Source organism: Meles meles, chromosome 3 (genome assembly GCF_922984935.1).
Source record: "Meles meles chromosome 3, mMelMel3.1 paternal haplotype, whole genome shotgun sequence".
Taxonomy (NCBI): Eukaryota; Metazoa; Chordata; class Mammalia; order Carnivora; family Mustelidae; genus Meles; species Meles meles.
The window spans coordinates 70,254,857-70,267,891 of NC_060068.1; the positions used below are offsets into that span (position 1 = coordinate 70,254,857).

Genomic DNA, 13,035 nt, shown 5'->3' on the forward strand with positions numbered 1-13,035 from the left:
CAGGTATTTAAAGATACTGAAAACATTTGAACTTAGAAACATCCATTAAGAGAAGTTTCAGTGAATTAAATGTGGCCACTTTAAATGCTAATATTCTATCATATGTAAAGGGGGGAAAAATCACCTTGTCTGTTAGACAAATAGTTTACATATTAATGATTGTTCACTTTTTATTTCAACATAAATTTTGAATGGGAATTGTATTTCTGTAATACGAATACCTTAATGATTAAGAGTTAATAAGCATAACATTGCTACACTGCATGCATCATCAAACAAAGATATTCTTATATGCAGAGGAATGAGGCCTTTTGTGATCATCCATTTAAAGGTTTAGAATATAGGCTTATAAAAACGGCTTTCCTTGTATTCACAGTAAAAGAGACTTTGAAATGTATCCAAAATATTTAGCATTGCGCTGACAACAACAAACACCCTCACAAAATATTAGTAACTTAAAACATATATACATAATATATATATTTATATATATAATAATACACATATAGGCAAAAACTATTAGTTAATTCACACCATTATCTTTAAACCATGAATTTGATAAAAAGGCAAATGATGTTACAGTTTTTTTCTACAACTCCATTGATAATGCTGTATGATCTCATTAATCTATCCTAAAGATTTTATATATCCAAATGCTCGCTATTCAGCAAAGACATGTATATCATGAATATCTGTGATTTGACTATTTTTCTTCACTCTTGGGGAGAGTGCATTTAGTTAGGTGATATAAGGAGAGTTGGGTGGTTTGTATGCATTCTGATGTTAAATTACAAATAATGGGAGAAATTATGGTAAAGCCAGATTCCAGCCATTACAAATGGATAATGGAACCTGGAAAACAGGCATTCCTTGACCATGGAGAGAAGAATGTTTTACCTGTTGCCCATTTACTCTGGGGAAAGCTAAGAGGATAACCTCAAATATGCCCTCACCAGACAGTCCCCCAAATAGAGACACTAGCTCTCCAGTTGTCCCTTTCTGTCTTATTGGAACTGCAAGTGAGACTAGAACTAATTCGTGGTTTAAGTTTTTTTTTTTTATATTTTTTCCAGTTTTATGGAGAAGTAACTGACATACATTACTGTATAATTTTAACACATACACTGTGTTGGTTTGATTTACATATATTGTGAAATGATTACCACAGTAGGTTCAGCTAACATCCTTCATCTCATATAGGTACAATAAAAAGAAAATAAAGAAGAAAAAGGAAAAAAAAAATTCTCCTTGTGATAAGGACTCCTAGGATTTACTCTCTTAGCAACATTCTTATATATCATACAGTGGTGTTAACTATAGTCACCGTGTTGTACATTACGTCCTTAGTACTTACTCATCTTGTAACTGAAAGTTTGTACCTTTTGACCACCTTCATCTGTTTCTCCTTCCTCCCACACTCCTCCTCTGATAATCGTAAATCCTATCTCTTTTGGTGAGTTTGTTTTTTAGATTATACATATAAATGAGATCATACAGTCTTTTCTTTCTCTGACTTACCTCACTTAGCATAATGCCTTCAAGATTCATACATGTTGTTGCAACTGGTAGGATTTCCTCTTTTTTATGGCTGAATAATGTTCCTGTGTGTGTGTGTGTGTGTAACCACTTTTTTATTTGTTCATCCATTGATGGACACTTAGTTGTTACCTGTGTAAATTATAATGAATAGAAGTTGTTCTTTATGCCATCAAATCCAGTATGTTATTAGGAGATAAAGAAACTTTTTAGATTTAGGGGCGCCTGGGTGGCTTAGTGGGTTAAAGCCTCTGCCTTCAGCTCAGGTCATGATCCCAGGATCCTGGGTTCGAGCTCCGCATCAGGCTCTCTGCTTGGCAGGGAGCCTGCTTCCTCCTCTCTCCCTGTCTGCCTCTCTGCCTGCTTGTGATCTCTGTCTGTCAAATAAATAAATAAAATCTTAAAAAAAAAAAAAAACTTTTTAGATTTAAATTTTTGTAAATTTAAATTATTGTATTTAAGGTACATATGACTTGAACTATTTTTGGCTGAAAATTGAGCTAAAGGATAAATAAAGATTTATGATGGATTTCTTCATTGTTTTCCTACATGTTGTTTATTGCTATGGGTCAAGCCAAAAATAGCAATTCTGTCAATATAAAAACCACAGTATTTTTTAGCTGGCTTACAACTTGAAATTAAGATTGAAATATTGAACACCATGTACCATTGACTCCATTTAGACTGTTATTTGAACTAAAATCCACTTGGAGTATAGTCAGAAATTATATGAATTATGCCAGGTAATTTTTAGTTTCATGAAATTCATTGTATCTTCTTTTTGCTTACAAAGAGAGAAGAAAATTTTTGTAGGTTGAATTCATGGAGTTTTCATTATGCTTTATAAAGGAACATAAATTCACACAAGATGCAAGAATTTTAGCACATACTTTTGAACTAACAATTGAACATCTTTTCTTAATTTAAATGTGGCTATGTCTACAATTTCTGTTACTCTCATCCATGTCAGAAGTCTTAATAGTTTTAGAAGAAAAATTGTTTAAATTCAGTTCAGTTTTGATTTTTTTTTTAATCCTGATGATGAATTCCTTGATTTTATTCTATAGAAATTTAGGATCTATGTAGTCTTCTCCACACTTTAGGTACAGCAGGCCCTTCACTCATACTCTTAAATCAAATTGGTAAAATTGAAAACTGCCATGTTTTAGTGTGTATTTCAGTGATTATTTTAGATGGCTATTGACAGTCTCCAACATCCATCTTACTTATACATGTTTATTATGTGTACCACTCACCTACTACAAGAGCAGTCATGAGAGCCTGAAAGATGTAGGTCACTTCTATAATCAACACTAACAAATCTGCAGGAACAAAGCATCCCAAGTGCGGAGGCACCCCTGGCCTGGGCTTCCTTTAAACTATGTGTTCAGGTGTTGAAAAGAAAAGTGGTAACTGTTTTGCTCTTTTTGAAGCTTCCCCCATAGCAGACTCCCTAATAGAACCTCACACAATGGTTCACTGTCATCTTTTCTTAAGGAGTAGTAAAAGCCTGCTCTGCCTTTGCAGGTGTTTATTTAGCTACACAGAAAACAGGATGTGTTTTTACAGAATAAGAAAGAGAGACATAAAAGTGTGAAATGAAATATTATAAAGCTGATGTGTAAGTTGAATATCATTAAGAATTAATATTGCTATAAAACAGAGCAGCTAACTATTTAAATTGAATTTTATCCTTCCTCTGCTTTTCATAATGGAAGTAGGGAGAACTAAAATTCAGAAACTCCAGGTGTATACATATAATAGTTTAAGAGAAGGAAAAAAATTAACAGCTCTTTTTATTCAAAATTTGTCCAGAGTTTCTGAGTTTATGAAAACTACTTATTTCTCACTTAAACTGGATGGATTTCTTAAACCAGTATGTAAAAATAAATAAAATCATAAATTTTTAATTAATCTTAAAGAAATTTTCAGTAAGCTTAATAAAAGCAACATGCACCAAGAATTACATATGTATTATTCCATTTCATTCTTATTAACCCCATTTATAGTTGAATAGCTCATTTATTTATTAAATCAACAAATAGTATTAGATGGCAACATGCCTGACATTAAGTATTCAGGGTAAACCAGACAAATCTCATACAGTTTATCATCTGCCACAGAAGTCAACAAACTTCTCCTATAAAGGGCCAGAAAGCAGATATTTTTCACCTTGTGAGCCAGTCTGAATAAAACTTTACTGACAGAAACGGAACCAGCTGTACTGGGCCAGGTTTTGTGGATCTGTGGCTTAGTGGGATGCCACAGAAATGAAATGTGCAAATATATAATACAAATGTTGTAAATAACGTCTACGAGTGAAATTATCAAAGTGCTATCAAATTATAACAAGAGGTGCTTTATTTAGATTGGGGATTAGATGAAAGGTCTCTCTGAGGAAATGCTGAAAGATGGGAATGAAGACATGAGTCAGAGTTAGGCAGGTGACAACATTCCAGATGGAACAATATTTGCAGAGCTCCTTAAGAACGGAAAGAGCTTGCTAAGGAGCCAAGGGAAAGCTCGTGGAACTTGAGTCTGATATGTATGACTTTACAGAGATGAGAGAAAAGATTAGATGCTAGGCAGGGCCCAGATCAGGCAAAGCTTTGAAGTCAGATAGTAATAGTAGGTGGTAGCCAAGATTTGGAGCCCACATCTTTCAGATTAAAAAAGTAAAACAAAACATGCTTTTCTCAATTATGTCATGCTGCATCCTGTATAATATAATGGCTAAGAGCATGGTTTTGTGTCTTTGCTTTTCCCAGTTACATCATACTGCATCCAGTATATATAACATAATGGTGAAGAGCAAGGTTTTTAGACACATACAAACCTAGCTCTGGTCCCAGTTCTGCCACCTACTAGCTGTATTAACCTCCAGCGAGTGCCTTAACCCCTATGAGCCTTATCAGTTCCCTCATCAGTAGAGTGAGGGTTAAAAAAATTGTACCCAGCTCCTCAGGTCACTGGGATAATCAAATTAGGGGATAAATGTAAAGCATCTAACATACAATAAATGCCCAATAAATGTATCTATTAGCTGTTCCTATTAAGACTCAGGCTTTTTAAAGCATTAGCTGTTAAAAGTTCATGTGACTTCCATCAAAACAGCTTCCGTGCTGTGTCACACACTAGAGTCATACCTGAACCTTCATTTCAAGAGGGTTTTACCTTTAAAGGCTATCAGGGAGCTGGAAGGAAAAGTGGAACAGAGCAGAGCAGGAGCACAAAGGAGGCTTTGGAAGCTCACAGCGAGTGAGAGAATCCTTTCGGAGCAGGAGCAGCTGATGGCAGAGGATGGCTCCAGGACCAGAAGGAAAATCACAAACATTTGTAGAGCAGGGCTTGTGACAAGGATGGGAAGGTAGTACCTTTCGAAGCTCTATGCTTGTGGGATTTATTTTTCAAATGTATGCTACTGACCAAGTTATTTTGAACTACTTATCACCATTTTTATCACTTCCAGCTTCCAGCTTATTCTAACACTACAATTTCAGTGTCTCCATCTGCATTCTTTGTTTCTACCCCTGAAGTACCTTCAGCAATCAGGCAGTAATGTTACCCTCCTTCATATGGTCCCGGTAAATACGCCTCTGAAAAAGCCAGATTTTTTTTAATGAGTTTTGTCTTTGTATGACTCTTTTTACAAACAGAATAGACTTAGAAATCTGTGATGTCAGTTGTATCAAGAAGAAAGTTGTATAAAAATTAGGCTTGCTTAACATAAACATGTTTAGACGTGTATGGTTTTATTTTAAATTTTCAGCTTCTCCACTTTGAAAGGATAAGAGAGGTAAATCCAAATGCATTTGTGTGACTTGTTATAAAAAGGCATTTAAATGTTTGAATAATTATAAGGGAAAAAATATTTGCCAAATAACTCAGGGTCTAATATAGTAAGTTAAGGGAAAAAGATTTTTAAATGTCTTAAGCTCTCTTCTATCAGTTCTGGCACACTAATGGTTTTTGCCAGCAAACAAAATTTCATGTAATTATCAGTGCAATAACTGGAGCACAAATTAAAGACAATTAGCAGCATTCTCCTGTTAATAGAACAAGAGAATCCCCTTATGACTAAAAAGAATTCAGAGATCGTAGCTGTTAAATTTTCTCACTTTTTCTCTTTTCTTATGTCCCTATGTCAGTTTCTCTGTACGGCTTATAAATTGCCTTAAATAGGCTCAGAAAAAAATCCTGGAGAAATATGTTCAGTGTAGATACAACGTCTGAACAGTTTCTACAGATGGATGTTTTTAAACTAAATCCGATATTTTTTAAAGTAAACTGAATAAAAGAGATTTACTTATTTCCTCAAATGACTCTGTTTTAAAAAGAAACGAATGTTACTCCTTACTTTCTCCCGTTTTCCACTATTTTAGGCAATTCTTAGAATTTAAGCTGAAATTTCAGGGGAATTTTTACTATAGTGTTCCTTCAAGGTGATATCCAGAATACCAGTAAATAAAAAGCTAATTATAGTTCTAAACTTGAGAGTAACAACCTACTAACCTACTCTTTAAATGTAAGGAACAAGATAATTTAGAAAGACAAATAAATTGCTTCAGGAAGTAACTTTGTGATGAATCCTGAACCATGAGTCAAAGAACAGAGTAATCCAGACATATACATTTTCTTTTGTCATTTGCACAAACAGAATTTCCAGAATCATTAGTTGTTTGTATGCATACCAAGTAAGTATATATTATTAGAGAGGAAATTATACTTAAGATACTATCAGAGAGTTATCCATGTTTCTCAATGAATGTCTGGAACCTTGGTTTAAATCAGGTGAATAAAAAGTTCAAAAAAATCACAAAAGTGTTGATTTAAATCTAAAATAAAGTCCACAAATACTTCATAATGATTATTATTATGCCTTTTCCCCCACTCAGTGTCATTCTTAACAGCTAACTGCTTCTCCTAAACTTGGTTTTAATATATAAAATTATGGTGTATCATAGTAACATATTGCACATAGTAGTACATTTCAGAATTGAATTATAGGATCTATTGATACATCCTGTGGATGCCTACTTAAAGGTTCCCCATGCACATAAGTTAGATCATTCTTTCATTTATCTTAAAATCACCAAAGGGAAGGGGTGCCTGGGTGGCTCAGTGGGTTAAAGCCTCTGCCTTCTGCTCAGGACATGATCCCAGGGTCCTGGGATGGAGCCCCGCATTCCATTAGGCTCTCTGCTCAGCAGGGAGCCTGCTTCCCCATCTCTCTCTGCCTACTTGTGATCTGTCTGTCAAATAAATAAATAAAATCTTTTTTAAAAAAAAAATCAAAGGAAAAAGTTTCGTTCAGTGAGCTGGAATTACTAGTGATTGAAGAGACTGAGAAAGGAAACCAAAAGGAAAAAATACATACTTTTGGGAGGTTCCAAATCAAAGAAAGCAGTAGCTTTCTTTGTGCCCAGATGTACATTTAACAGCTATGACATCAGGTCATTCGTTTCTATTCTATTCCTAGCAATTTAAAAACAATTCACAAATGGTCTCCCCTCTATATGGTTGAATCCTAGAGACTATGCATCCCGTACATGTGGGATATTTTATATTTGTATTGAATAAATCTATTCCTTTACCAGCAGAGAAGTACTGTCTCAGATGCTCTCAAACTCGTTCATTGGCTTTCCTTTGATAAGGAATCTAAGAGAGGCCAAAAGTTGCACAAGGGAAAAGATAACAGTTTCCTCCATGTACTTGAGGGCTTCAAGATGTGTTGTTGTTTCAGTTCTGATTTGAGTATCTCATACCATTTCCATTTAAAGCCATCATTTAGAAAAATCCTGATGCTTGTATTTATTGTATCTCAATGAATTTGTGTAGAAAGTTGGCATTGAATGGATCTTCCACCTCTGCAAATGCGCACACGCCCCATTCTGTCTGTAACAAGTCACCTTTTGCTTTGCAAATGCACAAACGTTGTGACATTGTATTACTGAGAGACCAACCCTAAAAATATTAACATTATAAATAGACCACATAAACCAAGAGGTTTTTCCAAACTGTAGATTAAAAGAACATGTTGCTAATTTTTTCAAAAACTATGTCCTTTGCCGTCTAGACCTCCTGTAACATTTCAATTTATTCGTTCAAAATGAGCTCCTTCAAAAATTATTATGATAATAGTATTTTTAAAGTTTACATCCTCACAGACTCTAATTTAAGAAGGTATGGCAATGCCCCCTCCTCACTCCAGAATAATAGCTTTGGTTTAAAAAGAAAAATAACATAATTAATTTGAAGTAAATGAAATTCCATAATATGGAATATATATATTTGCATTTCTTTTGAAATAAGTTGAACCACTAATAAGAATAAGAGAACCACTGTAAATGTTTGGAATTTTGACTTTTAATTTTAAGTTGGAACAGTTTAGCTTAAGAAATCACTAACATTTAAATAACATTTCAACAAACGCAACTGTTTGGAAACTACAACGGAGACAGCCTTCTGTCTTGCGAGGATTGATTTGGAAGGCCCTGAGGGAGAAAATATTGGAGTTAGGAGGTAAAACTGAAGCCATCGTGGAAAGGAAGAAGTTACACTCTTCCTGTTATGACAGGAAACGTAGACAAATGTGCTTCCTGAGCATTTGCTCAGCAGGGAATGAAGTAGTCTTTGACCTTTACCTTAGGTACATTTTGGCTTTGTTAAACTAGTAAACATGTTTTTGCCCCCAAAATATTAGTCTGGTTTATTTCACTCTTCTCAGATTCAAATGATACATTTTAGGTATATGAGGTATAAAGAAACAGGGTATTTATTTTGTGACTGCATCCACAGATTGAATTTAGAACATAAATCAGCCTTTTAACGAACCAAGGAGACCTAATGGCGCATATAAAAAATTAAAAACATACTGCATTATAGCCCTCTCTTTTTAAAATCCAGAATACTCTTAGGCTTAAAAATGGGCTATAATGAAATCTTTTAAATCCTGGCAAGTTTAATAATTGTAGATCATCTTTCTTCCTTTTCCTCCTACAGACAGATATGTCAGAAATCAGCTACTACAAGTTTTAAAACCCAAACCCTCTGAGTTTGTGAGTAAACACTCAGGTTTATTCATATGCATTCAATTACTTAACTGTAATCTAACTCATTGTTCAATATTTTTGCCCAAGAAGTGTACAGTGCACAAAATTTAAGAGTTTTATTTTGGGGGATTGGGAGATGACTTAGGTGAGGGGTTGGTAGAGTTCTAAATTCCACACACTACATTCGCTATTTTAATCTTTTTATTCTGTTCAGAGTTTTAGGAACTACTGCTTGAAACCCCTTTGGAAATCCTGCTACATTGCAGCGAAACACGGCTCAATTTGCTTGAGGCTAACGAGAACAATAGTCCTCTTTGCAGCCGAACACACTGCTGTCTCATCCTCGCAAGTTATGCTGGAGGGTTACAAGCACATGGTAGCAGTCTGCTTAAAAGAGTCCCTCACTGCTCTTTAAAGAGCCTTTCATTTACGATGGCAGGCCCCGTCATTGTATAAAGGAGCGCTTGTCTAGAACACAAGTCTGTAGTGGCATTGCTTCCTCCCACCAAGAGTAATCATCAAGCCTAAAGCTCGCAAGCCTTTCTAATGACAGACTGAATTAAACAAAATAAAATTGAAGAGGAATAGTTTAGAACAGTTGTACCATTACTTACTGTCAGGAACAAGCCAGGGGAAGAAAAAGAGCATTTAAGAGGGCATTTCCCTTTTTTTCAATTAAAGATTGTCGCTGCAGACTCTTGACTCCATCCCTAACCCATTAAACACATAGGAAGACTTCGTGGCTGTGGATTAGAGACTGCATTGTATCTATGAACTGTCCGTCTTGTCCCTCATTAGTCACTCTGTTTCCTTAACCAGGAGGAAACTGAGAGATTATCTATGCTGGGGGTAAGGAGGAATGGATATAAAATATTTTCATATCATGAGGGTTATATTTATCATGACTCTAGTTGGAACAAAAAAAAAAAGAGAGAGAGAGAGAGAGAAAACCTTAAAACTTTGAAAGTAGAATTCCTTGGATACATTTGTCCCAGATACATTGTAAAACAAAGAAACTAATAATTACTTTATGAGTTCAAGATATGAGTAAAAAGTTCTCCATTCATTGAGCAGTTCAATTAGGATTCAGCTGACAGTATTCTGAGTGATGGAAAGAAGTGTTAGGGACCCATAGATAAAATGATGGTTGCTTCCCTTAGTAATGCGTTGCAAGTTGTTTTGAGTTAGGACTCGGTTATTCTTGTAGATGTGAGCAGCTGCTGTTTCCAAAGGTCTTTTCTTTCATTTATTTGGAACTTTCCTGTAAGGTGCAAGTACTCCCACAGTTACTATGGCAGGAAAGTTCTCCTAAGGTAACTTTATGAACAGAGCCGAGATTGGGGGTGAACGGAGCAGACACACATGTGGCGTGGAGACTCATTATTAAATGTCCTTTCTGTTACACAGTAGTCAAACTAATCTCCCTGCCCCGTAGGAAATGGTACGGGACTTGTCCTCTGTTTTTAGAACTTGATATTTACATTGCCTGTGTGTAAGTCGGAGTCCCACCTTTTTTATTCTGCCTGTAAACAGACCTGTATTTTTTACCAACCAAAATGTTTCTCATTTTGTGAAATTTAAATAAACATCCATAAATATAGAACTAGTGCATGCCCACTAGTGTATACATGTGGTTCCCACTGGCTTTAGTGGGAATGGCTGGAGGTCTTGAGGGCAGAATTGGCTACAGTGTCCACACAAAAAGAGCTTTGACTTATTGTCAGAATGTAGAAGCCAACTTCTTCTCAATTTTTGTATTATTAATATTTTTTACTTTAACCTAGAGAGCTATCGTTACATTAATTAATAAGTTATGCACTACTTTGCTTGTACTCATCAGAACTGCTGACAATTCTTAATGTATGTACACTGCTCAGCGAACGGTTAGTTGATGGGATCCATGCTGAATGTCATGCTGAATGTCATGCTGAATGTCAGCCCCTGAAATGCCTAGTTATCTAAAAGAAGGAACACTGACTAATGGAATGGAGAATGAATTTTGTGTGAAGAGGGTTCTATTTCTACTTCATCCAGGAACTAGTTTTGTGACCTTGGATATGGCAATTCATGTCTTTGTGTACAGTGTCATCTAAAAAATGGGATGATGAACTGTACCATATCCTAACTTGAAAGAGCCACTGTCAAATGTAGTGAGATAACTTATTATAAGGTCTCTGAACTTACTAGAAAAAAGTCACCAAATAAAGTCAACACTTATCTAAAAGCAATTATAAGAAACAAATTCACACATAAAATTTAACCCAGTCTAATTTCTCTACTATTCACTTTTACCAAATGCATGTTTTCCCGGTAAATTACTATGACAAAAAAAGAAAATAACAATGTGAAAATTTCCTGTCTCAGTGGCAAATTTTCTATTAACATAGTTAGATCATGCATAGAAAGTTATTTTTAGTCATTCATTTTGGATTGCAAAAAATGTGTAATTCCTCCACCCATCTATCCATGCATTCATTCATCAAATATTTAGCCAAGTATTGTCCTGGGACCTCAGAGTACAAGATTGGTAAAGAGATGTTCTGGGCTGTCAAGGAAAGTTCAGAGTCTAGCTGAGAGAGAAACTCTAGTCTAGACATAATAATGGTTAACACAAGTTGTCAGGTTCTAGGACAGCAATCTTTTACAGTATGTGACAAGAAATAACTGAGCCCAATGCATCAGAGAAAAAAATACTACTGCCTTGTATAGTGTTTCAGTCAACAAGTCACTTACACTTTTATTACAGCCCTAGATTAACTCCCAAGACTCTGTTAAGATGCTTCATATAACCTTCATTTTACAGGGGAGGAAACTGGGGTTCAGATAAGTTAGACAATTTACCCAAGAGCACACAGCTCATAAGTGGCAGATCCTAGACTTGATTTTCAATTCCTATGTTTTTGTTTCTATGCCACACTGCTTCTGTAAAAACACTTTAATAGGATGAATTATCTCTACCGTTACTTTTCTATGCATTTTCAGCACTGTCCAGAATTTAATATTATAACTCAAATTCTTTACAGTCTTTGTAGCTCATCTAGCTACAAAAAGTGACAGTGTTTTATTTCTTGGAATATAGAAATCAGAGGTGATTATGATGCTGTATTTATGAGATTGAGTAACCAAAACTTAAGGCATCCTATAGAATGAAATTGCAAAAATAGATTCTTGTTTTGAACCATATTACCATTCACTCAGATCTTCCCCTTGACCTAGAAGCCTATGCTACCTAGGCATTGAATCTGAACATCTAAAGTCTGAAATAAATATGTTAAAGGTTACTCTAGTCCAGCTTCCTGTTAATTCAGGAACACCTACACCTTCCTCGATAAACAGCTGTACTTGAACATGTTCGGGAATGAACTGCTTCCTACTTTATGAGCCTAGATCTACTCTTTGGCAATTCTCCTCACTAGATTTTCCCCTGTTTTCAGCCTCTTTAAAAGATTTTCAGCAGGGGCGCCTGGATGGCTCAGTTGGTTGAGTGTCAGGCTCTTGGTTTCTGTTCCTGGGTTGTGGGATCCAGCCCCCGCTGCAGGCTCCAGACTCAGCCAGGAATCTGCTGCAAAGATTCTCCTCCTCTGCTCCCACCGCCCCCCCCAACACACACATACACATACTTGTGTGCACACTCACTCTCTCAAATACATAAATAAATCTTTAAAAAAAAGAAAAAAAAGATTTTCAGCAGTGCTTTCTAGTCCTGGTCTGTAGAATTAAATGGAATAACTCATTTGCCTCTTCGTGTACCACAAGTCTTCAGATCTTGGAAAGTATTCAGCATATCACTTTTAACTATATTTCTCTGGATTAAACATTCCAGATTCCCTCAGTAATTTCTAATGCAAAATGTTCTTAGATCCTACATCAACCTGTTTGCCATCCAATAGACACTGATTTTGTCAGTATCATCTTAAAATGCAATGCTCAGAACTGAATACTGTGCCCAAGATTAATTAGTACTAACAAAAGATCATTAGAATTATTAATTCCCACTATAACTTTAGATCTTTGTCCCAAAATCAGCCACCACATTAATTTTCTTCCAACCTGAACCTGTAGAATTGTATTTTTAAAATATGAATGGAGACTCTAAAATTACCTGTATCATCATCATATTTGTGACCAGCTTTCTAGTCTGTAGCAAGGTTACAGATAGAGACTCTACCAGATTTATGTTAATACACAGGTCTGATAAGCATCTTCATTTAAACCAATTGCAGAAATGTCCGAGACAGAAAAGTTACTGAACTCTGTGGCCCTTTACTAGACTTTCCCCTTAAACTTGACACTGATCAATCAATTCATATTTAAATCCTCTAAATTACTACTAGCCAGTCTCAATTCTATAATATTGAGATGAGGATTTTATCGAATACTTTGCCGAATACATGTTCTTTGACAATCTGAACTGGAAGGTTCAATAAATTCTTGCTCAAAGAATGCA

At 35.4% G+C, this 13,035-nt stretch overlaps 1 protein-coding gene across 11 annotated transcripts in view; it reads left to right on the forward strand.

Annotated features, from left to right (window-relative positions):
* MEF2C (myocyte enhancer factor 2C) overlaps positions 1-13,035 on the forward strand; it is a 160,954-nt gene that overhangs the window by 58,907 nt on the left and 89,012 nt on the right. The window lies entirely within an intron of this gene.